This window comes from Peromyscus maniculatus, chromosome 19 (genome assembly GCF_049852395.1).
Source record: "Peromyscus maniculatus bairdii isolate BWxNUB_F1_BW_parent chromosome 19, HU_Pman_BW_mat_3.1, whole genome shotgun sequence".
NCBI classification, from domain to species: Eukaryota; Metazoa; Chordata; class Mammalia; order Rodentia; family Cricetidae; genus Peromyscus; species Peromyscus maniculatus.
This window is the reverse complement of record NC_134870.1, coordinates 32,797,730-32,823,765: the sequence shown is the minus strand read 5'-3', so window position 1 is coordinate 32,823,765 and position 26,036 is coordinate 32,797,730.

Sequence of the window (26,036 nt, the reverse complement as noted above, 5' to 3'; positions counted from 1 at the left end):
CCCAGGGATGATACAGCCCACAATGGGCTGAGCCTTTAATCACCAATCACTAAGAAAATGCCCTACAGGCTTTCCTAGATCCTGATCTTGTGTAGGCATGTTCTCATTTGCGATCCCCATCTTTCAAATGATTCCATCCTGTGTCAAGTTAACATAAAACTATTCAGCAGACCCAACTATACTAAAAATTTGAGCAGCTTGATCTTGTGCAAGTAACCATAGCTGCTGTGAGTTCATGTGTGCAACAGCTGTGCGGTGTCCAGATGACAACATTTCACAGCTCTTCTTCCATCCTCTTCCTGTTATGTTCTTTTGCTCCCTCTGCACTGAGGTTCCCTGAATCCTTAGATGAGAGAGGTTGATATAGACAACCTCTCCATCTGAGCACTTAAAGTTAATTATTCTTGGCACTTTGACCAGTTACAAATCTCTGGATTAATCATCATTCACTTGTAAAAGTAACTTCTTTGACCAAGGATGAGAGAAGCAGAAATCTATTGGTAAATATGTAAATACTTAGAAGAGTTGGACAACTTGATGATTTAGCAAAATGACAATAGTAGGTTCCTCCATAGGGTGAATGATCTCCCCAGACATGGAATTATGACCAGTTTATAGTACCAGGCATAAAAATCCTTCCTGTGGAGTAGGACTCCAATCTAACCAGAAAGCCAGTGGTTACCTACATAACTGTTGTGACACTATTGCACTAGTGGTCACATCTTTCCTACAAGGAAAGCATGCAGGGTCTCATCATCTGTGGTTCATGCCCCATTTGTGGTTCATGCCCCACATTGGGCGCTAGATATTTGGGAAGTTATTAAGGCCACTCCATGTAGTTAAAAGGGAGGTTTATTTTGTGGGGTAACTTACAAGTGAAGGGAGAGGTTTCAGAATCTGGGAAAGGTATAGTGCAATCTGGCAGTGTTCTTTGGAGAACTCTGCTCAGTCTACCTTCAGCATCCTGGGTCCAGGAACCAAGAGAGCCCCCACATCTGGATCTCAGGTCTTCAGCATCCTCTCTCAGGTCTGCCTTGTAGGAGTGACCATTACCGAAGCCTCAATGGGTGTTGGAATTTCCAGGTCAAAGCTGAAATGGCTACCCACTACAATACTTTCTCCCCCTAGAAGCCTGCATAGCACCTTCAAGTGCTATGAAATCATGCAGTGGGGAGAGAACTTTCCTGGTAAGTTCAAGATTCTCTCTGTCCTGCAAAGTGTGTGCTATCTTTGGCAATATTGTCTTGGCATCAAGCTATCTATGATGTACAGTAGTTTGTTTTGGTTTTGGTGCCTCTGAAGACTTCTTAACCAACAATTTAGTATGGAATTATCTTGTCTCTATCATTGAGATTGTCATTTAATAATCCTGTTCTTGTAGGAGCATCATAGTCCATTCAGGATACTTCTGTTCAAACTCCTTTTTAAAATGTTTCTCTCTAAATTAATTTACAAACTAGTAGATCTCTATAAGGTTCCCTCATGTTCCCTGAGTTTGGGTTAACCCACTCCCTACTCACTTCTTTCTTGTACCTCCTTTCCTCATTGCTGCTTGAGCCTTTGACGTCCAGCATTACATCCTGATTTCTTTTCCAGCTCTGAAAACAGATTTCATCAGATTGAAATCAAGTGGTTCCCTGACCTTTCATTCTTTATGGAGACTCTAGGGAAGAATTTGTTTCTCTGAATATTTCAGATTTTAGAGGCAATATATGTTTACTTGTCTATGATTTATTTTTCTCCCTCCATTAAACTTAGTGATAGTGAATCTAGTTTTTCTCACAGAACATTATTTGGAGTTATGCTTGGTTTCCCTTTCCCTAGTCTTAAAGACCATTGTTATTACTTTGAGCCCACCTGGGTAACCCATAATATTTCCATTGTCAAAATCTATTTGATCAACAAATTATTTCACCCTTGCTGTTAGCTTCATTTAACAAAGAATTTAACATAGTCCAAGCTTTCTATTATTAGGTATTTAAGAAGACAGAGAAATTATTTTGTATAGCACATTAACCAGAGATTTTTCTGAGTTCAATGTTAAATTTTTCTTAGTACTGACCTCTGATTTAAATGAACAAATACCTAATTTTAAATGTTAAAAAACTTTTAATTATAATAATTTTTAATAAATAAAGCACTGAGAGCTAAATTAAAGAGATTTCTCTTGGAGATATTCCTTCATTAAAACCATCAAATTCAGTGGAAAATTATTATTTCAACATAGTTTATTCCAAAGCCAACCTTTTAGATCATCTAAATACAATTGTAAATATCTTTTGCTAAAACTTGTACAGCAATAATTAGCTGAGTGTCTGCTTTGTACCAAATTCAAATTCAGTTACAAGTGTCTGTGATTCACTTAAGTTCACACAGTCCTTTGAGGGAGGTATTATTCCCCTCTTACAGTTTATGGAAATAAGCTTGTGGTAGAGTGACTTACTTGCCCTAGTAAAATACAGTGAAGAAATGAGATGAGGAAGGCTGAGAAGAGAAACTGACATTCTGTGGGAATCTGCAAAAAACAATAAAGAAGAATTATAGAGCCTCAGAGGCATATTCTCATAAAACAACAAAAATTATTGTAACTAATATTTATTATTTTATTTATTACTAATTTAAACTTTTTTCATACAATATATTTTGATCATATTCTTTCACCTTCCCCAAATCCACCAGATCCTCCCTACTGTCCAACTCACACAACCTCATGTTCTTTCTCTCTATCAAAAAAAAGAAAGAACACAAAAACCCTGAAAATCAAAACAAAGTAAAAATAAAACTATCAACACAAAGAATAAACACAATAGATGTGCACCTAAAAACATGGCATCTCTTTTGTGTTGCCAACTACTCCTTGGCATACCCTAGATTGTGTTTGATAGACCCAGTGACACAACACTGGAGAAAACATATTTTCCTTTTCCCAGCAGGTATCAATTTCAGATAGCTTTTTGGTTAGGGGTTGGATTTTGTGTCCATTTCCTTTACCTGTGCTGAGATTTTGTTTAATTTGAACCTGTGTAGGTCTTGTGCATGCTTTCACAGTCTCTGTGAGTTCATAAGTGTATCTGTTGTGTCTGAATGACACTATTTCCTTGGAATCATTCACCACCTCTGTCTCTGACAATCTTTCTACACCCTCTTCTACATAGATCCCTGAGACTTAAGGGGAGGAATGTATTAAAGACATCCCATTTAGAGCTGAGTATTCCAAAGTCTCTCAAACTTTGCACATTATCTAGTTGTAGGTGTCTATGTTAATTACCATATACTGTAAGAAGAAGCTTATCTGTTGGGAGTTGAATGATTCTCTGATTTATGGATATAGCAATATGTCACCAGGAGCCATTTTATTTGCTATGTTCATAGCAGAATAATAGTAGTAGGCTTTCTCCTGGGCATCATGAACTATCTAGTCTCAGGTTCTTGGACATTTTAACAGTGTCAGGGGTAGGTTTCATCTCATTGACTGGGTCTTAAATCCAATTTGAAAAGTGGTTGGTTACTCCCACAACATTTTCACCACTATTGGACTAGTCTACTTTATAGTCACACCATTGTTGTAGGTCATAGTTTTCTCCTACAGTAGTGCATAGCATAAAGTACCTTCCAGCATTATGAATGCTAGTCAATAGGAGTAAAGCTTCTAGCTGGGCACCAGCCTGATTTTTCCCCATGTTTTATGACATCAGTAAGAAGTGTCTTCAGCAATAGGGCCCTATGGTCAGATTGTGGAGAGTAACCAATAACTTTGGCAACAGCCTGTGATGTTTACAGGGTGGGTAGCTCAATGAAATCTCTGTGGTTAATAGCTCAACAAGATATAATCCGTTCTTGGCACTGGAGGTTTTATTTGGTAGCATAAGATTTATAGTTGGGGCATTGTCTCCACCACTATATGGTGACCATTAAGATTCTTTTCATAAATGTTACTATTTTTAGGAAGCTTTTATGGTTGTAGGTTTCCATATAGCTTTCCAAAAGGCCTTTTAGCTTGGGCATCTGGGTGTTAGAATTTTTTTTCAAAAACAAGTAGTATGGGAAAAGCTAATTTCCAGTGGGTATGTTTACTGTGTTCTTTATTTGGATGAAGTATCCAATTCTAGAAATATGTTTGCCAGCAATAAAATCCCCCTTTTCCAGAAAAGTTACAGAGGATTATTTTAAGTGCCTACAATGCAGAAATGAGGAGTCAGAGGAACCATCTATTACATTCATTGGTAATTGGATCCAAAGTGCTGACCTTAAGAGATTGTGTTCCAATAATGCAATTATTTCCCAAAAATCTTAATAAAAAGCACATTTCTTCTTCTCATGTTCCTCAGAGGAAAGCCACTTTAAAAATTCCAACCAAAGACAAATGCAAATAATACTTGAGGTTCTAGTTACAACCCCTCTCTCTGATCTTCTTATGCTAAGAAGATGAAAATAAATGGTGCTATGGGGACTCAAACACAGCTAGATGTGACACTGTAAATCATCGCCATTAGTAAATGTAGTGTCAGGTTCTCCTGCACTTCAGACCATTTCAGACTCACACTGCTATTTCACGTCATGCCTGAATGAATGTAGGTAGTTTGATGTGACAACTGGGTCAGCAGTCAAATCAGCTCATCTTCACTGGCCCAACTCCCTGCAGGTCCTAGAGGCTCGACTCTCTGCTTCAACCTGCCCTAATTTCCCTGTTCCTCTTACTGAATCAGTGGGATCCCTTCTCAACTTTCACAGACATGCTATTTTATCTTTCCCCAACCATTTGGAGGTATGAAGATAGGTTGAGTGAATAGGTGCCCTTTGCTTGTTCTGCCTATGATGGGCTTAATATCTGTCTCCTTTCCTAGAACAGAAAGACAACATGACCTTTACACACTAAAAGTTTGTTCCTTCTTTAAAGACTCAGATTTGTGAAACCAAGTTTCCTTGTTGTGATTTATCAGTTAGACAGCTCCAGTGGTGTTCAAATCCCTAGAAAGTGCTTGTGAATTTTTTCATATTTATGGGATGAAATGTGCTTTTTTAAATAGAAGAGTCCCAAATTCATAGAGGAAAAAGTTCTCTGTAAATGAAATAGTCCAATTGCATATTTGAAGACTGATGAAACCTTTTCACCTTGAAAACTGAAATATTAATTCTAAATCCATTGATGTGGCAGTTTTCTTTGTTATGCACTGATGAGAACTGACATTTGCTAGACTAAAGTAAGAAACAGCTTAGAACAAGGCTAGATATAAATAAATATACTAATAAATAAACAGCATGAACAAGTTCCAAAGAAATTCAAGACAGACAAAACACCAGCATGGAGAGGAATTTAGACATCAATTCTCAACCCTAGGTGAGGAACTATTAGTAGTGACTAGGTGCAAGGAGAGAGATGGTTAATTTTCTTTAAAGATATAGCTTTAAGTATGTCATCCATCTTCCAGTGGGTGGCCACATACCAAAGAGCATATGAGTAGCACAAAATGAACTAGTTATTTTGTTTTGTTTTGTTTTTAAAGGAAAAACCGAAGTTGGTTGTGTATGAAAGTAGTGCCAATAGGTCTATGGTGGTGGATATGATCAGAATATAATATATAAAATTCTCAAATAATTAATAATAATATTCAAATAGATGAATAAACAGAAGAGTCAAAGAATAAAACATGTTAATTGCTCCAGGAAGGTAATTGGGTTAAAAGACCTCTAAGTCACAATATAGAACAGAGCTGCCCCAAAGAGACCAACTTCAACTTTATTTTGAGTTGTCAAAGAGGCTATGTGTTGCAGAATATTATTTTAAAGTGTGTTACATTTGTTTATGTTGTATTTGCTCAACTCTGTGAAGCTGTGTTAATGTGCCTGTCTAAAACACCTGACTGGTCTAATAAAGATCTGAATGGCCAATAGCAAGGCAGGAGAAAGGATAGGTGGGACTAGTAGACAGAGAGAATATATAGAAGGAGAAATCTGGGGAGTAGCCAGAGGAGGAGGAGGAGGACTCCAGGGGCTAGCCACCCAGCTACATAGCCATGGAGTAAGAGTAAGACTTACAGAAGTAAGAGAATGGAGAAAGCCTGGAGGCAAAAGATAGATGGGATAATTTAAGGAAAGCTGGCAAGAAATAAGCCAAGCTAAGTTGATCATTTATAATTAAGAATAAGCCTCTGTGTGTGATTTATTTGGGTGCTGGGTGGCAGCCTCCCCCCCAAAAAGAATAAAAACAGCCATGGGACACACTCTTTACAAAAGTTTTCCATGGTTGTGTTCAGCAAGCTTTCTTCACTACATTTGAGATACAATAAACAATATTTTAACTTAAAACGTATTACAAAGCTAAATATACAAGGTTTAGAGTGACTGGTCTTATTTAGAGGATAGATATATTCAGGAAAGCCTTTCAAGGAGTTTAAATATAAGTAATGATAAAGTCAGAATTATTTAAATCAAAACCAAAGACTCTGCTAGTGAGAAAAAATAATTCTTTAGTTAAATGAATAGCATATTAAAAACCCCTGGGCTCAAATTGATGTTCTACCTTTGATAAATCAACAGAGGTTCCAAATGACTGTAATTTAGAATGGGAGTTAGGGCCATTCTCTTATCACCTTATCCAAGGAGGCTCCTCTGAGCCACGAGTGGATTTCCATGTCAAATTCTCTAATTCCTTTACAGCACAAAGTCTACCTATATCCAGGTAGTCATTCAACAGGTATCAACTTAGGACCTTCCATGTTCATGATTCCATGAAGTATAGGTTCACTCCATCTATCTATTAATGTGTCACTTCTCTTGATATATTCATCAATGTGTAACCAAACATCGATAATATGAGGAAAAATTCTCTATGTCCTCTAAACAGTTATGAGAATCTAAGAGTTGTTCCACATTGAATTGCTACATGGAGGAATGAATAGATGAAGTAAATGTTGAGAAAAGCAGCCTGAAGAAGTGTCTGGGATTTAGATCATGAAGTAGGCTGTTTGATTTTGTAAGTGATTCCCAGTAGCCCAATGAAGAAACAAATAGGATCAATATTTTGCTCAAAAAGAGTTTCTAACTAAAATGCGGGGAGCAGATGGATGTAGACATGGTTGACATGACTGCCTTGTCATTTCAATACAGGCCTCTATGTTCACCAAATCTCTCTCCTTCTGCTGACCTCACTGCTTCCTCATTTTCCACACACACCTTCATGCTTACCAGTCTTCCTCCTCCTTCTACCCTTTTCACACAGCAAAACCATACTTAGCAAATCCCATTCCCCCTGCTGGTCTTAAGCAGCATCTATATGCAGAAGATCCAAAATGTTTAAAGAGAGGATGTCTTCTGAGAATTCTAGATTGATCTTAGATACTCCACATTAACTTTCCCGTTGATATGAAAAGTTTTGTTTTAATAACTGCACATGCTTCCTTATCCAATCTCCTTTTTAATTTTTAAAAATGTATCCTTCTCTTATATGTTACATCTCAACTTCTCTTCAATTTCTCTTCCTTCCACTTTTCACAGCCCCCTCCCATCTCCCTGGACCTACTATTTCTATACTTCCCTTCAGAAAAGAGGTGTCCCAGGGATATCAACCAAACACGACATAACAAGTTAGAATAAGACTAGGCACAAACCCTTATATCAAGACTGGACAAAGCAACCCAGTAGGAGGGAAAGGGTACCAAGCACAGGCAAAGGGGTTAGAGACACCACCCACTCCCACTGTTAGTGTTCTACAAGAACACCAAGCTACACAACCATAGCATATATGCAGAGGACCTATCTCAGATCCATACAGAATCCCTGATTGTCACTTCAGTCTCTGTGATCCTCTATGAACCCTGCTTAGTTTATTTTGTGGGCTGTGTTCTCATGGTGTCCTTAACCCTTCTGGCTCCTACAATCTTTCCTCCCCTCTTCAAAAAGGTTGAAGAGGTATGCCTAATGTTTGGCTGTGGGTCTCTGCATCTGCTTCTATCAGTTACTGGATGAAGCCTCTCTGTTGAAGAACGGCCTCTTTTTTACTCTATTTAAATCACATCTTTTTGATGAGGCCTTCTTTAATCTTCGAATTTAAAATGGAGGTCCTCTTTTATTATTTATTGTTTCATTATTTTTACTTGCATATGTATATTCTATTACCTTCTAGCATATGATATGATCTACTTATTTGCATTGGTTTTCTTATCCCATAAACTATATTCTAAGTTCCAGGTCAAAGAGTACTAGAAGTGCTCTAAAAAACACAGCCTTGCAAATGTGTACCGTGAAACTGAATGCTTTCTGATAATAATCTGCCATAAAATGAATAACAAAAAAATAAAACTGCAGTAACTATTAATCATTGAGGGTTACAATATGCCATGGGATGCCATCTCCTGGTAATTCAGTCTGCATCTGTCTGTCTGTCTGTCTGTGTTTCCTTCCAACAGAAAATAATACAATGTTTAACAGTTAGATATTTAACAAGTATTTATGATTGAATCATGGACCTAGATATGGTTTATACTTGTATTAATTTGAATGGGATTGTTCATAGTGAAAATTTGGAGGTGCAGCATTGTATATATTTTGTGTGTATCATATCTTTGAGGGTTAAGAGTATTGTGTGCTAAAAAAGTTAAGAACCAAAGAGTTCTCTCAGCTACTAAGAATGCTTGCTGCTCTTATAGAAGATCAGAGTTTGGTTCCCAGTCCACATCAAATGGCTGACAATCACTTGTGTCTCCAGTTCAAGAGGATCTAACATCCTCTTTTAAACTCTCCTATATATGCATGGATATACAGGAATACACACACACACACACACACACACACACACACACACGAAAAAGTAATTTTTGAAAATAAGTTAATCTTCCCCTCGGTTTTGGGGTAGTGTTGAATGGTGGTTAAGCACTAGAGTTTGATTCTAGATTTGCAAAAGTATGGTGTGGGAAGACTGGACCTTTCTGAGTTTCACTTTCCTGATGTGTAATATTGAAATTATAATATCATTGACTTCCTACTTTTGAGCAGGAATTATGGTAAGGATTAAGAGGAATGATATCTATAAGGTTCCTACTGTGACAGGTGAAATGTGCAGCAACCAAATATTTATCATTGTCTCTGTGTAAATTATATAGTGATATCAAGCAAGCATATCCCATACCTGTTGCTGTTGCCATTGTCATAATTGCATGTGGTGTTATTAACTTTTGATTCTTATCTTTCTTTTCTTTCTCATGTTAGCATTCAGATCCAACTAAAGAAATTCATCTTAGAAAATTTGCCATGCTTCTCTGGTATGGAAAGAAGCTAGATGTGGTTTGAACATCATCTACATTCACTTGGCTGAGAGTGATGTCACAGCGAGGCACAGTCTCGAGGCACAGCGAGGCACAGACCTGGGTCCTTCTTAGGGTGTCAATATCCTCAGAGCATCTGAAAAAAATGAACATCTATATGAAATGGATTCAGTTCCTCAAATAACTCTCTCATATTTTTGAATCTTGTGAAATCAAAAACAGAATAATATTCTGAGCCCTAAGGAGAATCTTCCTTCATCTCTGAGCCAACACTTTTATAAGAAAGAGGCTTGTGATGGTGAAGAATGAGGGTAGGCTGTCCCAAATGACTGGAACTAGGGCCCTGGGTTATATCATTGCAAGGCTTGCCAAGATGCAGTTATTAACTGAGTTGCTTAGAGAGGAGCCAGAGTGTCTGAACAAATGAACAAACAAACACTTTCTGGCAATAAAGTGAAATATTATATTTTAAAACTCAGCATTTGTGCAAAGACTTAAAGATCATCTGTCTTTGGTTTATCACAATTGGCATATGCTTCTGTGATGCATTCTGTAAGTAGTCAACTTGACACGATCTAGATTCACTTGGCAAGGGTGCCTCCATGAGATACTGTCTAGATCAAGTTGGCTGTGACATGTCTGTGGAGTATTACCTTGCTTAGGTTAATTGAAATATGTCTTATTTTTACTATTGTTGTGATAAAAACAATGAACAATTGTAACTAGACAAGGACAGTATTTCTTTTATCTTATAGATTATCATCACTAGAAAAGTCATGGCAGGAACTCAAGGCAAGATCCTTGAGACAGGAACTGAGGCAGGATCCATGAAGGAATATACTATTTTGGCTTGTCTTCTATGAATAAATTATCTTGATTTTTTAATGTGCCCCAGGACCACCTGCCCAGGTAGGTCACTAGCCATGGTTTACTTCCCTCTCTGTCATGAATCAAGAAATGTCCCCACAGAGTTGCCTACAGGCCAACGTGATGGAGGCATTTTCTCAGTTGAGGCTCTCTTTGCAGATCCCCCAAACTTTGAGAAATTGCCAAAAATCTAATTAGCACAAGGTGGTAAGATTTACCCACTGTGGGTGGCATCATTACCTAGGCAAGGAATCCTGAATTATATGAATAAAGAAAATGAGCTGAGCCCAAGCATGCATGCACCGATTGCTCAATTTTTCTAAATATGGGCATGTTAAGGGCAACTTCCTCAAACTTCTGCCACTGTGAACTTCTTCAATATGATGAACTGTAACCTGAAACTCTGAGCTGAAAACAAAATCCGTTTCTCTCAGAGTTACATTTTTAAGGTTATTTTGTAGCACCAATAGAAATGAAAGTAAGGCAGCTCCCTCAGCTCCCTTACCCATGTCCCTGCCTGACCATACTGTTCCAAATCCTTCTAAGAGAGATGATTGACAATGCATATCCCTGACAGAGGAAGTGTGTGTGTGTGAGTGTGTGTGTGTGTTTGTGTAAATACAACTTAACAAAGATATCTAGAAGATATACTGAGTAAAAGACAGTTTCTCTCTTGTTTTCAACTAATGACATATTCAAATTTTGGGAGCATTTGTATAAAAAAAATCTCTCAAGTCATTAACCATATAAATAAAACTTACATATCATCCCACACTCATGAGGATACCAATTATCAACTGGAAGAGATGAGTCTCAGGGAGAGGCGGGAGGAAGCAGCTTCTTGTAGGCTGTTGATGGGACTATTTGTTTCTATAGCCACTATGGAAGACAGTGTGGAAGTGTCTCAAAATACAAAAACAGAACTAGCATTTTATTCAGCAGTCCCATTTCTGGGTACATATTCCATGGAAATGAAATTAGTGTCTTAAAGAGACAATTGTGACCTTATGTCCACAGCAACACCATTAACAATAACCAAGTCACCGAAATCCCAGAATATCTGTTGACAGAGTAAGAAATGTATAGATATATTTGCATGCATATGAGTTCATAGTAAAGAGGAAGGAAATTCTACAATTTGAAATAACACAACTGCGTTCAGAGGCCACCATGCTGCATGAAATAAGCAGATACAGAGAGATGAACAGTGTATGATATCACTTTTATGTGTAATCTGAAACAATAAAACTAATAGAATCAGAGAGTGGAATTGTGGTTGCCAAGGGCTGAGGAGGATAGAAATATGTAGTCAAAGGACCTAAATTTTTAGTTCTAAGAATATATTTTGGGAATCTATGTACAACATGGTGACTATATTTGGTAATAAGTATTGTGTACTTGAAGTTTCCTGAAATTAGCTCTTCTGTGTGTGTTCAGAATACAAATAGCAGTAAGTGGTAATGGATGTGTTAATAAAGTTGGTTGTGGCAATCATTTTTAATGTGTATTTACATGAAATTATATCATATATCTTATATGTAACTCAGGAATTTTAGAAATAAATAAAATAAGGTAATAACTCAGGAAGAGACCAGAGTTTAAGTTCTTTTTCTTTCCTTGGAAATAAACTGATTCTAGATGATTATTCTTTTTTAAGCCATTTTCAATTAGTTACTTGAGAATTTCATACAACTTATTTTAATAACACTTATCCAACCTTCCCCATGTATTCACAGATAGTCTCCCCTTCCTTTCTCATCCAACATTGTGTCAAGTTTTTCTCCATCAAGGGCAATTTATGCTGCCCAAATATTCTTAAATGTGTGGCTTCCCACTGGAGTGTAGTTGACTTATCAGGAATAACAGTTTTAGACCAAATTGACCTCTTCTTTCCTAGCAACTACAATTTCCAACACCTCTTCAGCTGCAAGTAGAAGAGTATGTCCAATTCCTTTCTCCATGCCAGATTTGGTCTGTCTTGGATGTTCACAGGTCTTGTGCAGGCTGTTACAACCACTGATAATTCATATGTGCAGTTGATCTGATGTGGCCAGAAGACACTATGTCCTTGATATCATCTACTGCTTTTGATTCCTAACACTTTATATGCACCCTCTTCTTCAATTGTCCCTTTCTACGCGGAAATGTAGTATATATGCTTATTTTAAGGCCAAATATTTTTCAGTCTCTTATTCACTGTTCCTTGGCCAATGAAGGCCTCTGTGTTGATGATCATCTACTGCAAACAGAGCTTTTTTGATTAGGGTTGAATGATGCCTTAATGTATTGGATAATCACAAGTCATTAAGTTGGTTTAATACTATGTCCATTTAGCAGATAATAGAGGTAGGTTCTCTCCTGAGGTCCATGATCAGTCTAGGCTACTCATAGGTTCTTGGCCAACTAATGGTCCCAATATGGCTTTCTCCTTGTAGAATGGGACTTAAATCCAAGCAGAAAGTGGTAATTATTCTTATGTTCATGCTCTTGTTGCATAAATAGGCATGTCTCACCAGGCCAATCATTAATAAATCTCACAGGATCCAAAGATGGGAAATATTGGTGCTTACATTTTTCTGTGGTAGTATGTATAGCACCTTCTACCCCTGTGATAGCTAGACAGTAGAAATGAAGCTTTCAGATCAGTTCCAACCAATGAAACCATAGTCCTTATAGAAGAACTTACAAATGCCACTCTTCTAAACCAGTATAATTCCTAATTTCATCAAAACATTTACCAAGATTCAAACAGATAAGCATATTTATCACCTCCATCCAAGAATTTTTTTACAGCATTCAGAGACTATACAGAAAGCCACAACTTGTCAAAATATCGAGAACAACTGACTGTGGGGTGCTCTTTCCCAATTGATACCTGCAAATAAGGCTCAGAAAAATCATGGAAAGGAGGAGGAGGAAGAAGAGAAGAGAAGAGAAAGGAGGAGGAGGGATAGAAAGAAGAGGAGGAGGAAATGAGGAGGAAGAAAAAGAGGAAGAGGAGAGGGAGGGGTAGGAGGAAGGAGAGAAGGAACGATTGGAAGAGCAAGAAAGCCTGCCACAAAATTGTGTTTTCTACATTACAGGAAAGCTACAGTCATGAATTCTCAATGATGTGGTTGCTTCAATATGATGGAAGCAATGACAACACCAGTTGACATGCCAATGTGGGTGGAAGAAATTACACAGTGCCCTACCCTAGATCAAGAGACACAGGCAATTAGGGACTGCTGAGAGAGGGTCCTAAAAATGGCGAACCAATCCCAAGTGCCCTCTCCCCCCTAAAAAATATACAGGCAAGTAGCATTAAACAAACTCAGAAGGTTGCATTAATATGTTTAGTTACTGAAACACATCTCACAGACACACACACACACACATACACACACACACACATACATGCACGCACATGTACATATACATGTGACAATAATAATTAAAGAATAAATGGCCATGATTTTGAAAGGAGGTGGTGGCCATGGGAAGGGTTAGAAGAAGTGGAAAGGAATATGGTGTAATTATATTTTAATTAAATGAAAAAGTAATAAGGCATATTTTTAGAGGCAAAACTTCCAAAGTGCTGTCCATTAACACATGGTGGGGCATCATTGTCTTCACTGACACAGAGAAGAATCTGAAAGATCTTGTAGTGAGGAGAAATTTTCACACTTCTAGACTCAGTATCATAAGTTCTTTTTCACCCCATCATTTTATTCTTTTAATTTAGAATAATACATCATCCAGCTCTGAACCAGCATTCTACTGAGAAGCAAGGCTGTGACACTGACTAGGAAGGTGACAGTTCTTGAAGGATCTGTCCTACCACAGGTTCAAAGCACAGAGCCTCCTTCTTATAATGTTAATGGTGAAAGTGAAGCAGTGGAGAAAGAATTCAAGTTCTCAGGTACAGTGTGTCAAGACTCACAGAGAAAAGGCCAAAACATTTGCTGCTAACAAATGTCAATATTGACTTTTTAAAATGTTCATTTATGCTTCCAGTCCACACTGTTTCAAATTTAGTTAATGGACCACTGTTGGCTGCATCATCAAAGCTTTTCAAATTTGTGAAACTCAGGCTCCAGCCAGACTGATGAATCAGAATCCAAACGTTCACCAAGTCATTAGGGAATCTATATACACATTAAGGTTTAAGAACTACCATCTGGAGAGATATTATGCTCTCTCATAGAAAAGAATTTATTTTTTTAGATGCATAACTATTGGTCAATTCTTGTCATTTCAGTCATCCTAGATAGATGGGTCACACCATCTACACTAATTTGCCATGAAGGTCACATAGAATCATAGCTAGAGAACTTTTCAAATTCATGCGGTTATGAGAATAGGACAGTGGTTGAGAGTTGGGAATCTACTCTTCTTCTAGAAATCCAGCATCACATTAATTCTTATAAGAAATCTACTTAGCCAGAGCAAAGTGAGCCTAATAGCTTTTATATTAACCATAACAATAAGAAAAGAGCTAATAGCTTATTATCGCTGTGCCTGTCACTGTTCTAGATTCTGTGTTTATGTGTTTAGGGGTGGTATTTATAACAACTTACATGTCACTACAACATCAAGAGGTCATCATCATCACTATCATTTTCAATGGCTCCCAAAGAAATTATTTTCAAGAAATTGATTTCTAAGTACAATGAATAAAATGTTATAGGAACAGAAAGCCAAACTATTTACATTTTTCAGACAAATGGATTAAAACACAGTAAAATCTTAACTATAAAGAAGCTGTAACATCTAAACCATGCATCTTCCTTTAAAAGAAAAGAGACCTGTTTCACAGTTTGATTGAATCTGAGCCAGAAATTGCTGAGTAGCTCCTGATCACCTTGCTGAAGATGCTGGCAATCACATCTATTGCAAGTTGTTTAAGCAAGCTCAATTAAATTAGTAAAAATTCTAAACTACTCCATTTTGCACAGAGAGAGTTTTAATTTTTATATAAATCCAAATGCTGGTTGTGCAAACCTGAATTGTCTAATAGAAAATCAAGCCAGGTCATTTTCATTAATCTTTGTGGAAACAGCCGGCTCAACCTCCAGTAGGCACACACAATCCCAATGCCTTTCTATAAGAAAGTCTTTCAGAGAAGAACCAAACAGCAGACTCATTTTTCTTTGCTTAATTTGACAGATAGGTAGTGTGAATGAAAAAACAAGAAGGTTGCATACTGAAGACCTTAGAGTACAACAGAGTGGGAAATACAGGGAATCAAGGTCTGGAATATTGACTTTTAAACCTAGGTCAGCCATAGACTTACTGTTGTAATCTTGAGAAAGTCTCTTTCTACCAGTTAGCTAGTATTGTAAAATAAAAAACTACAAACTCCTGGTGTCTTAAAACTATATGTGTTTATTTCTCACTTAAGCACCTGTACAAATAGGTAGTTTGGAGCTCAGCATCTCTAGGAAGATATCATTTTGGCTTGTGTCAGTGGGGAAGCATGATGAGCTGTTTTCTCCACTCACATCTCATTTTCTTTGAGTAAACATTGCCTAAGACATACCATATTCAAAGCAAATGGCACGTGCACAAAAGGACAAATTCAACAACACATGCCCATTTCAAGTTCTGTTGTCATTCTCGTTAACCATTTACTGGCCAAAGTGAACATAAAAGCAAGTACTATATTCAAGGAGAGAAAAGAAGTTAATTTTGTCACCATGAAGTCATGAAATGAGTGTGGGTGAACAGTAATCTAAGCCATGATTTCTCTAGGAAGTGAGGTCATTTCAGAACTATCCAGGTTATTTCTCTTCTTTTTTATTAAATATTTATCTATCTGAAGTGTATGAGTATTTTGTTTACATGCATGCCTGTGCACTGACTGAGTGTCTGGTAATGTATCTGAATTATACATTTTTCTCATATGAAAGAGGTGAGGTCTGTGGAAGTCTTTTGAACTTCCCTGCCTTCTGTGCCATAATTGTGAGAAAGGTGTGTTTGAATGTGTGGTCAGCTTTCAGATGTCTCAGGATAAGAAAGCAGTTTTGAGAGGTAGCTAGATAACTCTTCAAATGAAAACAGGGACACTGCAGTAAGCAAGGTAGGTTCTGGGAGTGCCATGTTTGATATGGTTCTCAACGACAGCAAAGAGAGAGAAGGAGGAGTCAAAGGAGAGAAATTATTTAGTTAAGTCAAGTATCAGAAGGGTTTTCCTAATTAAAAAAAAAAAAAAAGCTTTAAACTAGCAAAGTTTCCCAAGAGAAGTAGAAAGACATTCTTAAAAATGGGGTCAAAGGAAGCTTCTCAATCATCTACTATAAATAAAATTCTCACTTAAATCAGGGTCACATACTCAAAGGGTTCTCTTTGTTGTCTATATTGATTTAGATCTCTCTTGAGTAACCAAGGACCAAATCTTAGGATGGTCTTTGTAGGCAGGCAAAATCCTGCTATGCTCACAGGCCTTCTTCCGTTTTTATGCAGATGTTTGAAGTTTCTCAAAAATGATCATCAACTTGTAGCTACCATCTGTGTTAAACCTGCACAATCCACACATGAATGCATGGCCATCATTTTGCTTATGGTCTGACTGTGGTGTCTCAGGCTGTCACCTCACTTGCCCTATAGAATTCAGGAAAATTTTTGCATTCTTCTCTACCTGCTACACAACTTTTTTCCCCCCCGCAAGTATTTTGGGAAAACAGTGCTTGTTATTCAATTATTTAAGACAGAGTGTTTGCTGACAACTCAATATTCTATCTTTTCTTCTCTTTGAATAAGAAAGTGCAAACTGTGCATAGGAAAATAACTGGCTTGGAATCAGGTAGGAGCAGAAAACAAGCAAGCAAAGTAAAAGTAAGCATAAATGGCCCCATCTTTACTCCCTGAATCATCCCAGGTGTTAAAGAAAATGCTCAGGAAGAGACTTTGAAGTGCTGCATCCAATATACAATCTCTCAGAGAATTAACGTAATAACAGGATGAGGGCCCTTGGAATCTGCTCATCATCCTAAAGGGCAAATTTGATTACAAGCATATAAGAGTGTGAGCAGATTGTGTTTGTAGTGATCTGTTATTCAAAGGGGCACCACACTCATTTGTTGAATAAACGTTTACTATGCATCAGTGTTATTCTAAAGGAGAGACTGACATGCTTGGACATGTTTGCACATGCTTGCACTCTGGGTTTCTTATTGGCAGCCCTCACCCTCCTAATTCAGTCACTTCTTTTTGAGCATTTTGTGTACTTCCAGGTTCTTATCCGTGGAAATCATTTGATAATACTGTTAACGATTAAGCAAATCCTGACTTGTAGATCAGGGAGGATGTTATTAAAACAATAATGTGAACCTTAGTGAGGAGGATGCAGGGTAGGGACAGAAAAATGGCTTCAGGGAAGACTTACATCTCAGAGGTCACTCTCCCATTGAAAGATGCTCAAAGAGTAAGTTTAAAGAATCCATTGCAGACATCAGCGACTGAAGAGCATAAAAAAAGAAATATATCGCATAAGTCATCAGAGAGAACCACGTCAATGAAGTTCAGCTTCACTAAATTGGAGTAAACTTTCTGACGTGTTAGAGGAGTGGTGAATAAAAAGGCGTGTGTGCTCATGAAGCTTCAGACTGGTCTAGGTACTTTTAGGGTAATTTTCTCATATCCATTCTAATGTTAAACGCTAAATATTCCTATCCTTGAACAATTTCTCCTCTCTAAATTTATACTAGAGATACTAAATGGTCTTTCGCAGAATACACGTTCAAGTAATGCTTATAAAAACAAAAACACAAACAAACACAAAAGCTTGGAAACAACCGAAAGATATACCAATAAGAGGATACTCCAAGTTAAATTTGTCCATAGAATCTCCCCATTTAAAATTATCAAAACTAATCTAAACTTGTAAAAGCAAACAAATTCATATGTATACAAAAAGCAGATTGGTGAATACCCTAACTCTCATCACAGAACTTTTCTCCAATGGCTGATGGAAGCAGATGCAGAGATCTACAGCAAATCACCAGGCAGAGCTCCATGAGTCCAGTCAAAGAGAGAGAAGAGGGATTCTATGAGCAAGTGCATCAGGATCATGATGAGGAAACATGTAGGGATGTCCAAACCAAACTAGAGGGAACTCATGAGAGTTGGCTTAATTGTTGTGATGCCTACATGGGACTGGACTAGGCCCTCTGCATGGCAAGACAGTTGTGTACCTTGATCTGCTTGGGACGACCCATGATAGTAGGATTAGAATCCATCTCTGGTGCATGAGCAGGCTTTGTGAATCCCACTACCTATGATCGGACACCTCTTGCAGCCTTGAGGTAGGGGCGAGGGCTTGGACCTGCCTCTACTGGATGTGCCTTTCCATGGGAGGCCTTGCCTTCTTGTGAGTGGGAGTGGGGCTTGGGTTGGCAGGGGGAGGCTAGGTGGGAGGAGGAAAGAGGGGGATCTTTGATTGGTATGTAAAATGAATGAAAATTTTTTCTTAATAATAATAATAATAATAATAATAATAATAAAGACTAAAAAAAAAGGAAATCACCTTGCAGATTGAACAAAACATGGCTGTAGGCAAAGTTTATTCCTAGGCCCCCCAAAGACCAATTCCTCTTTAATAATTTTTAAAATGCTCCATTTATTAAATTCAAAATGTGGTATGAAAAATGAATAACATAAATTAAGAAGCACACTTTCTTGAGTACTTGCTAGGTATCAATTGATACATATATATATATATATATATATATATATATATATATATCATATATGTAATAAAATTACACATACACACACACCTGTTTTTGTTGTTCTTGATCTAATATTTGAAGAGGTTCCTCAGCTATGGTGGGGCTAATTCATACTTTCAGAGAACTGGGCTTGGAGGTTTTCAATAGCTTTTCACAGCAGCAAATCCAAAGAGATACTCTGGACATTTCTGTTACACCTGAAGCTTTGCTGTACTGTGGTGACTTCTGCATGAAGTGGCTGCACAAGAAGTACAGAGGCAGCTAGAGGGTGTGTGTCAGTGGTTGGCTGAGTAAGGCAAGCCTATCTTTTTCTTTTCTCTCTCTCTCTTTTTTTTTTTGGTGTGGGTTTTGAGACAGGGTTTCTCTGTGTAGCTTTGCACCTTGTCTAAAACTCACTCTGTAGCCCAGGCTGGCCTCAAACTCACAGAAATCTGTCTGGCTCTGCCTCCCGAGTGCTGGCATACCTATCTTTTAAAGCTTCTATCTCATTCCAGGTTTGAACTTTGTTTGTTTTGCAACATTTTCTGTTTTAATTGTGAAACTTTTCAACTTTCTCTGTTTCTTTGAGATATAGCTCTCATTAAGAGACTTATTACATTGAATTGTTTATGTCGAAGACTTGGGAACCATCTCATAGAATTGAAAATAATAGGAGCTATATATATTTACATAGGTCTAATATGCACATATGTTTTCTGCATGTACACCCTTATGAAAAGTATAATTTGTAAATTTGACACTAAGAAATTAACAACCATAATTAGAAAAATTCAATAATGAGGAAATAATACAATGAAAGTTATATGAATAGTTTCTCTCTCAAAATAGCCTACTGCACATCATTCATTTTTTCCCATCATGATAATACAGTGCTCACTTAATGGAGTGAAGGGAAATTCAACACAATATATTATTCCTAATTAAATCACATTTTCTATTATATTTTCACCTAAAAAGTTAACAACTCCTTCATCTTACTAAGCACATATCATATGTTGTGGCCATAACTTCTGATATTTGAGGTGATCTTAAGAGACTTTAGACTCTCTCTCTCTCTCTCTCTCTCTCTCTCTCTCTCTCTCTCTCTCTCTCTCTCTCTGTGTGTGTGTGTGTGTGTGTGTGTGTGTGTATGTGTGTTTATTTTCCGTAAACTGAGAAGATTCACCCTGCCGTTTAAAGAATGAATTGTTTACCTCCCTTTGTCATATCTGAATTGACAGCACATTACTCTTGTGTTTGAGGGTGATTGTTAAGCAAAATAAGTACCACTTTAACTTAAACATTGTATATGATAACGTTACTGATGTAGGCTTATGGAAGAATCCAGTGGACATGAGGAGAATTTTGAAGTTGTATGTCCCCACATGAGGAAATAAGAGGTACACTCTTTCAGCAGAAGCACAGAGAGTTAATTAATGAAGGTGCTCTTCTCAAGTGGGTGCATGGGACTGGCGAAAGCAAAGAAAAAAATAACTTAATATTTCTAATGTCCCTGCTGTAATAAGTTGGGACATTTATGTGAGCCCAGTGTACTTTGGAGGATGGAACTCATTTGCACACTACAGGGTTTTCCATACATGCTCCATTATAAGCAGTTCTACATATAATTTCATGTGCCTCATATCTCATTACTACATTAAATCTGCAACCAGGGCTGTGCAGTTTAATATTTTAATGAGCCCTGGGTTGCCTTTGGAGACTTTGGAGTGCTCTGTGAGTGAGCCAGTGGCAGTGATGCTGGCCAACTTTAGTTAGCTGGTGCCAGAACATTCGTAGACTAATTCTTTGTTTATTTGTTTAGTTTTTTTTGTTGTTGCTGCTGTTTTAATTTGCCAATCCTGTAAGGCTTTTCATGAGACTTGCTGGACCCATCAGGCTCTGCCTGACTCTCCAGCATCAGGACAATAATTGATCTCATAATTAAGACAGCAATCAATTTGTTGTATTAGTTACCTTTCATGCTGTTGTGAGAAACACTTTGTAAAAGGCCACTTGTGCTCATTCAGCAGCATGCATACTAAAATTGGAATGATAGAGAGAAGGTTAGCTTGTACAAGGAAGACACTTTATGTGGTAATATGTGTTTATAGAAGACAGAACACAGGGGATTGAAGAAGGGCTAAAAGATTCAATGAAAGAAAATGATAAATTTAAATGCATTCATATAAGTGACACATGCAGGATCTTTGGGACACCATAGAAAGAACAAATCTATGGATTATACGACTGTAATAAATAGAAGAATTCCATGTCAAAGGCATGGAGAATATACAAAATGTTAGGAGAAAATTTCCCAAATCTAGGGAATCAGATACCTATAAAGGCAAGAGGCACACAGACATTCAAACCATTTTAGAAAAGAAACTATCACTGGGCGGGAGTGGCACATGTCTTTAATCCCAGCACATGGGCGGCAGAGCCAGGCAGATCTCTGTGAGTTTGAGACCAGCCTGGGCTACAGAGTGAGTTCTAAGAAAAGGCACCAAAGCTACACAGAGAAACCCTGTCTCAAATAACCAAAGAACAAAAAAGAAAGAAAGAAAAAAAAAGAAAAGAAACTATCTACAACATAATTCAAACTGTAAATATACATAACAAAGAAATGATATTGAAAGCTACAGAAGAGAAGGCCATGTTACACATAAAGGAATTCCCAAAAGAATAGCAGATGGTTTCTCACTAAAAAATATTAAAAGCTAGAAGGATTAGGAGCAAGATACTTCAAGTTCTGAAAGCACAAAGATATCAACCCAAAATACTATAACCTGGGGAAACTGTCATAATTGAAAAAGAAGTAAAAACTAAAGGAATTTGTGACTATCAAGCCAGCCCCAAAGAGAATACTGAAAGAAACTCTTTGGAGTATAAACAAGGATAAACACGTCCAAGAGGGTATAAGAAAAGGAAATGATGCTTAGATAGTTGTTATGCAAGTAAGGCTAAGAAAACAAACACCACAAAACCAATAGAATGACAATAGCTAATACATATCTGTCAATAATTACTTTTAGTATTAATTATCTAAATTCCCCAATCAAAGGAAATAGGCTAGCCAAATGGATTGAAAGATAGGATCCATCTTTTGTTGTCTACTAGTAGCACACTTCACCTTTAAAGATAGACATTACCCTAGAATGAAAGGTTGGAAAAATATTTCAATAAATGGGACCAGGAAACAAGTAGAAATCTCTATTCTAATTTCAGACAAACAGACATTAAGTGTGAACTAATTAAAAGAGATAAGAAACTCACTTCATCCAGCCCAAGGGGACAATCCACTATGAGGACATCACAATTCTAAACACACATACACCAAATTAAAGTACACCAAATCTCATAAAACAAATGCTACTGGGCTTAAATTAATAGGTCAGTCCCAACACAGAACAGTAGTACCCCATTTTAAGCTATGGACAGGTCATCCAGACAAAATAGTAAATGAAGAAGCATTGGATTTGAGTGATATCATAGAAAAAAAAATGGACCTACCCAATAACTACTGAATATTCTACCCAAATTACACTCAATATACATTCTCTTCAGCAGCCCAGGGATGATTTGCTGTGGGATGTTTTTCTGTATGCTGTGAATATATGTTGTTCTTGTTGGTTAGTAAATAAGCTGCTTCAGCCTATGGCAAGGCAGCTGAAGGAGAAGCAACATGCCAGCAGGCCAGTAAAAACAAGAACACATGGCAAAACATATAGATTAATAAAATGGGTTAATTTAAGATATAAGAGCTAGGTAGCAAGAGGCCTGCCATGGGTCACACAGTTTGTAAGTAATATAAGCCTCTGTGTGTTTACTTGGGTCCAAGCGGCTGCAAAACCACGGGTGGGAGAGATTTGTCTGGACCACAAGGGGTCTGGTGGGATCTGAGAAACTTACAGATACAATGATTATCTAAAATAGGCCACATATCAGGACACAAAGAAAATTTCAACAAATATGGGACAATTGAAATAACTCTGTGTATATATCTTAGAATGATGGAATAAAGTTTGAAATCAATAGCAAAAGAAACTCCAGAAAATATACAGTCTTATGTGAGTTAAATAACACATTATTAAATAAAGAATGGGTTATCTAAAATATCACTAAGGAAATATAAAAAAATCAAAAATCCTCCCAGTAAATGAAAATGCAAAGATCTACAAAGCTCTAGATACAGTCCTCATAGAGAGAACAGTCTTAACATGGAAATGTACAGAGCCAAGTATCTATGCCTACCTACATTAAACACATCAGTGAACTCAAGCACATGGTTTAATGATGTCCCTTAAGAATTTGGAAATATGTGCAATCCAAACTCAAAACTTTAGACTCGAAGAAATAAGTAAAACAAAGACATAAATGTAAAAAAAAAAATTGGAAAGAACCAAATATTACAAAGGATCAATGAAATGAGCAATTGGTTCTTTTTAAAAAAGATAAACAAAATTCAAAACTCTTAGCCAAATTAACCAAAAGACAGAGAGAACGTAATAAAATTAGAGTTGCAAATGTGGACAAAAGATACTAATGAATTTTTTAAAATTATAAGGACACACTAAAAGCCTATATTGTATGAATTTGGAAAGCCTAAAAGAAATGGATGAATTTCTAGATGAGTAGGCCTATCAGCACTAAATCATGATGGGATCAATAATTTAAACAGGTCAATAACAATCAAGGATATTGAATCAGTCATAAAAACAAATCTCCGGACGAAGGAAAGATCTGGTCCACAGGGAAGCACAGCAGAATTCTTCCATACCTTCAAGGGAATTTATTTTATACACTAGAAATAGAAGGGATCCTTCCAAACCCCCTTAAAAAGCACATTTTACTCTTATACCAGAACCAGATGAAGAAAGAATGAAGAAAGAAAACCAACCCCAAGTGTGTCAAAGCTTCTCACTTCAATCTCAGAGGACAGGTAGGTGTGGTAAAATATTTAGGCCTAGGTGGGGACTTTCTGGATCCTCATTGCTCAGTAAATAAGATCAACCATCAACAAGAGGAATCACATAAAAATAAAACACGCTGTCAACCAAGACAATGATTGACCAAGTGAAGAGGCTGCCTCCAAAGTGAGAGAAAAGTCTTTGGGGCTATGTACCCAACAAAAGATTAATATCCAGAATATGTGAAGAACTCAAACATATTATAAGGGAAATAACATAATAGACAAATGGGCTATAGATCTGAACAGACATTTCTTAAAATGAGAAGTATAGATGGTTGTTAAATATTTTTTAAAGTGTTGTCATTAGTCATCAAGGAAATGTAAATTAAAACTACTTTGATTTTATCTCATTCCAGCCATAATAGCTAGCATCAAGAAATCAAAGGACAACAACTGCTGGTGATGATGTGGGGAAATATGAGTCCTTATTGATTGTTGGTGGGAGTGTAAACTGTTGCAGCCAGTGTGGAAGTCTGCACAGACTTTCTCAAAAAGCTAGAAATACATCTATTGTATGACTCAGATATTCCCCCTGGTCATACTCTCAAAGGATTCTGTATCCTACTACACAGATTCTTCTGCATTCATGTACCTTGCCTCTCTATTCACAATGCCTAGATACTGAAGTCAGCTTAGATGCTTGTCAAGAGATCAATGGAAAATGAAAATGGGGTACATATATGCAATGGAATTTTATTCGGCTCTAAATAAAATGATATTACAAAATTTGCAGGAAATTAATGGAATTGAAAAACATTATATTTAATGAGGTACCCTTGAACAAGAAAAACAGATGACACATTCTTTTTCATTTGTAGAACTTAGCTTTGAATCTTTAGCTCTATGTGTTCAGTTAACTTGGAGTATCTAATGATGATAGGAAACTAGAAAGGAGAATTTGGGGAGCATCTTAGTTTCTTTTCAGCAGCTATGTTAAAATAGTGATGAAAACCAGCTTGGGGAGAAAATGACTTAGTTGGTCTATAGGTCATAGTACATAATCATCAAGGGACCCCACAACGGGAACTGAAGCAGAGATATAGAGGAATGATGATTACTACCTTGTCTCCTCTGTTTCATTCAGCTATCTTTCTTATATAGCCCAGGCCTACTTGGCTAGGAATGCTACCACCCAGAGTGGAATAGACCACCAATGTCAGTCATTAATAAAGAGAATTTGTCGATAGTCATGCTCACAGTCCAGTATGAGGGAGGCAACTCTTCAATCAAAGCTTCCTCTTCCCAGGTGACTCCAGTATGACTTAAATTGACATAAATTAAAAAGCACAGGGGAAATCCTGTCATGAATGGGGTTTCATAGAGTATAAATGATATAAAAGTAGAGATATAGAATACTGGGGGTGGAAATGTTTAAGCAAGCTTAGCATGGGAGAATGGGGAGGTAATAGAGGCGAGATGGTTTGGTATGTAAAAATGAAAGAAACCTTTTTTAATTATATATATATATATATATATATATATATATATATATATATATAAAGTCATATAGAATCATACTATTTTGTAAGCCAATTAAAATATATTAGAAGAGTTATATCCTTCTTAGATGTATTATCTTGCTTCTGGAAGCTATGGATATTGAACAAAAGTCCCAGTGCTAGGTGTAGGATACCTTCTTATAAATTATTGACCAGAGTGGTCTCCAGAGACCTCCCAAACAATACTGAGTTTCAACAACCTTCCTGTTTGCTCACCAGAGTGAGATGATAAGACACCATTGCTCATGACACCACACACCTTGGTCATATGATACAGAGAAATCAAAGTATAACTGCAATCGAAGATTCTTCTTGACCCCTGATGACAAATGGTTCATAATGGCATAAGGTACTATGAAGGGGGGTGAGGTAGAAAAGTTATCAGCTGTCATACCTTGCTGTGAACTCTATAAATTATAATATCAACCTGCCAGGTAAGATGCAACCATTGTTGCAATATTGTCATATCTTTTATGGGGTCAATGATTGTCATATCATTTATGGGGTCAATGAACTATTAGTGGTTTAATTCAAGGCTCACTCTACAGGAGGGAATTCATGCTTGGAACTCTACATTCAGTAAAAAAAAATCAGTCTATGGCTAGAGATGTCACAGGCCCTGTATATGGGGGTGAGAAGGGGCCAGTTATTTCTCTTGTTTAGACAATTGACATGAACTAAATTGCCTTATAAACATCGATGCTTACACCCATAGACAAATGCTACTCTCAGCCTTAATCAGAGAAGCTTC